The sequence below is a fragment of the Eurytemora carolleeae genome, unplaced genomic scaffold (genome assembly GCF_000591075.1).
Source record: "Eurytemora carolleeae unplaced genomic scaffold, Eaff_2.0 scaffold228, whole genome shotgun sequence".
In the NCBI taxonomy this organism is placed as follows: domain Eukaryota; kingdom Metazoa; phylum Arthropoda; class Copepoda; order Calanoida; family Temoridae; genus Eurytemora; species Eurytemora carolleeae.
In genome coordinates this window covers 92,114-96,396 of record NW_019396363.1, presented here as the reverse complement: position 1 = coordinate 96,396, position 4,283 = coordinate 92,114, and positions in this window count along the sequence as shown.

Here is a 4,283-nt window from a genome sequence, read left to right as displayed (position 1 = left end):
ATCATAAATTCAGCATTTTTTTGGATATAAAAATTTAGTGAACTGGGAACGTATAGCTTAGATACACTCCTTTTACAAGTCAGATTTACAACGGAGCTCTTTAAACCTTTATATGAGTAACAGCGCTATTTTCTGTTTTATCTTGAGACGTGCCCACAATTCTTTTACAGAAAAAAACAAAATTGAAAATTATAAATTTTCAACCAGAAATCTCATTCAATCTGGATCAGAAAAAGGTTTAAAGGGTTAAAGTGTCATGTCACTTTAAATTACGTATTCTGTCCCTTTAAGAAATTTGTTTAAATCACCGAACCTCTTATTCAAGTGTCCAGTTTGGGACCAATCAGAACATACTTATCAACAAATCTCTTTAGAAAAATAAGCTTTCATATGCAATTTAAAAGTGTTCTGATTTTAAAGAAAATCATATATGTTTGATATGTTTGTTGTAATGGAGTTCTTATCATGAAAAATATCAGTGACGCAGGAAATGAAAATGAAACAAAGAAAAAGTAAAAGTAGAAACTGAAAGTGCATTGTAAATGTATATGTTAATTGAAAGTGGTCGCATAAAGAGCTTGTAAGGGATCAGGGAAGGTCTAGTGGTAAGGGGGCTAACATTGTTTTTGACTTTTTAGGGACGTTGGGGCTTTGGGGGCTGAACCCCTGGGAATCATGATTTTTTACTTCTCAAANTAGCCACCCCTGTACTAGATATAGGTGAAAGTATCAATAACAGGACAAAGAGAACGGAAATACGATATAGAGATAAGGATGAAAATGATGATAGATTTTTAAACAAGTTGACAGATAGATATAAAGATAGATAGATATATAGATAGATAGATACATATATATCGATATATATACATTAAGATCTTGGTAGATGAAAATTTTCAAAATATATATAGAAAGATAGATAAATATGTAGATAAAAGACAAAATGATAAACATACATATAGAGAAATAAAGATAGATAGATATATAGATAGATAGATAGATAGAAATTATATTATTAGTGAATGTAAATGCAAACAAAGAAAGAAATATGAAATTTACAGAATTTAGAATAAAAACTTTCAAAGACCTTGATTTTTAGTAGAGAAAACATTAATTCTAATTGACAAATGTTTTAGCAAAACAAAAAAGTTGAAAGGAAAGGAAAAATATTTGAAGATGCCTGTTTTACAACCTTACTCTTTATCCTTTTATCAGATTCACAACTGTACTCTTTATCCTTTTATCAGATTCACAACCGTACTCTTTATCCTTTTATCAGATTCACAACGGTATTCTTTATCCTTTTATCAGATTCTTAACCGTACTCTTTATCCTTTTATCAGATTCACAACTGTACTCTTTATCCTTTTATCAGATTCTTAACCGTACTCTTTATCCTTTTATAAGACTCACAACCTTACTCTTTATCCTTTTATCAGATTCTTAACCGTACTCTTTATCCTTTTATCAGATTCACAACCTTACTCTTTATCCTTTTATCAGATTCTTAACCGTACTCTTTATCCTTTTATCAGATTCACAACCGTACTCTTTATACTTTTATCAGATTCACAACCATACTCTTTATCCTTTTATCAGATTCTTAACCGTACTCTTTATCCTTTTATCAGATTCACAACCTTACTCTTTATCCTTTTATCAGATTCACAACCGTACTCCATATCCTTTTATCAGATTCACAACGGTACTCTTTATCCTTTTATCAGATTCACAACCATACTCTTTATCCTTTTATCAGATTCACAATCGTACTCTTTATCCTTTTATCAGATTCACAACCATACTCTAAATCCTTTTATCTAGTTCACAACCATACTCTAAATCCTTTTATCGATTCACAACCGTACTCTTCATCCTTTTATCAGAATCTCAACTGTACTCTTTATCGTTTTATCAGATTTACAATTGTACTCTTTATCCTTTTATCAGATTCTCAACCGTACTCTTTATCCTTTTATCAGATTATCAACCGTACTCTTTATCCTTTTATCAGATTATCAACCGTACTCTTTATCCTTTTATCAGATTATCAACCGTACTCTTTATCCTTTTATCATATTCACAACCATACTCTTTATCCTTTTATCAGATTCTCAACCATACTCTTTATCCTTTTATCAGATTCACAACCATACTCTTTATCCTTTTATCAGATTCTCAACCATACTCTTTATCCTTTTATCAGATTCTCAACCATACTCTTTATCCTTTTATCAGATTCACAACCGTACTCTTTATCCTTTTATCAGATTCATAACTGTACTCTTTGATCAGATTATGAATGATGAAGAAATCATCATTTTTCTGTTTTGGAAAGATGTAAATTCCCTGTATTTCCTTCCTTTCCTTTTATGGAGAACCGCAACTGAAATTGAAGCCATATGAACTGCAGTAACTCAAAGCATGTTTCGTGGATTTTACATCCAAATGTTTTTTTTGCCGAGAAAATTACTTTTTATCATGTATCGATTTTTGCGTTGACTGTCTCTTTAAGAAAAATGTTTAAAGTTTTAAATATATTCTTTCTCAAGATCCGTTTAGCTTGAAAATAGTAAATATATTTTACAGGGCTCGGTCAACGAGGTTTAGGCTTTCATTTCATTTTGTGCAAAAATTTCAAAATTGGCCAATTTTGCGGAAAAGGACAGTTTGAGGCGGTAATTCAATACACGCCGATGTTTATGTCATTGCAAATTGAACCGTTTGCAGAAACATTGCAGATNGGGGGGGGGGGGGTTACACTCATCTTTTGCAAATTGGAAAATTCTTTTGTATTGGTTTACTAGATTTCAGTAAAATTGTATGTGATGAAATTAAGATTATAAGAAGAAATGAATTTGGCAAAAATTTAACAAAAAAAAACTAGGAAAAGGAATGCACAAACTTTACTTTTGTCTTTGAAGTATATTTGACCAATAAAAACAAAGTTTTTGATTTAGATTTGTGTGTAGAAACACTTTATATATTGATGGTTCATGATAGGTGTGCTCATGTCTAAACACTGTATATAAAACTTATTAATGCCGAGGGCATTTTCTTGACCTTAACCTGTATTAGTGTCTCATCATCTCATGTTTATCGGGTCTCATTTTTCAAATCAGATAACATTAAGCATATTGTTTGTTATTATGCATAAACAATTGAGTTTATAATCCCTCTCAGGACACGTGTTGCAGGCCTTTGGAGTCAAAACGTTTGCACCGCATGCGTTTGTTTATTACGCAGGTCACTGACTTTGCGTAGGTTTTGGCGGGTATAATCTCAGCTGATCCAGGGGGGAGGGACACTTGACAAGGGTGGACAGGGTTAAAGAGCTATTTCGTCATGATGAGTTGAACAGGTAGCTACTGGTAGGGTTAATGAACTTATTTTTAATCAACTGACCGTGCGAATTGTCTATGAATTGAAGATGACCCGCAGCAAGTGGTTATTGCGCCAGCGACGGAGGGGGAGGGGGGTGGCAAGGGGGACATTTTTCATCAAGTGTCCTTACACAGTAAAAGGCCGGAGGTGTGGGGAAAGGGGGAAATTTCAACACGTTGTTCTTTCAAAGTAAATAACCCTAACGGAAAGACGAAATGGTTAAGATGGGTAAGTTAAAATGTGAATGAAGTTGGGAGGGGGGATCAAATTTTCTTAATGAAGGATTTCGACATTATACCCCCTTAACATTATATTTAATATATAATTTGTCAGTCTATAAAAGGGTTAAGTTGAGAAAATCAAATTTTGGAAGGGGGTGGGGGCATGGAGAGAGGGGGTAATATGGGTGTTTAATTTTGTCTTGCTGTTCCCATAGATAAATAAATAAAATGGCTGTTCCAATGATTTTTAAAAATTCAGACCAAAAAGGTTTAAAATGAGCAAATCAAAGAGGGAGGGGGGGGGTACAAACAAACAAACAGACAAGCCAAATTTATATATAGATTCATGGTCATAGGATTAAGCAGTAACTAATTGTGCTGGATAAAAATGAGGATCTTCATTATTCTTTTTTCTTTAATTTAGACTTTTTTATTGAGTTAATTAATTAAGTAAATACAATTTAAAAATAACAAATATGTGTATAAGGGAACTATAGTTTATATGCAAACCCTGTCAATCATAAGATGAGATATTTGAAGAAAAGAGTACTAGTACTATACTATACTAGTATTATATTGTAAACTTTTATATTGATAAATTTAATTTTGCGTTATAGAAAAATAACTTTTTTTAATTTACCCAGTAAAAAGTTTGCAAGAATTAGAAGGGGGGGGGGG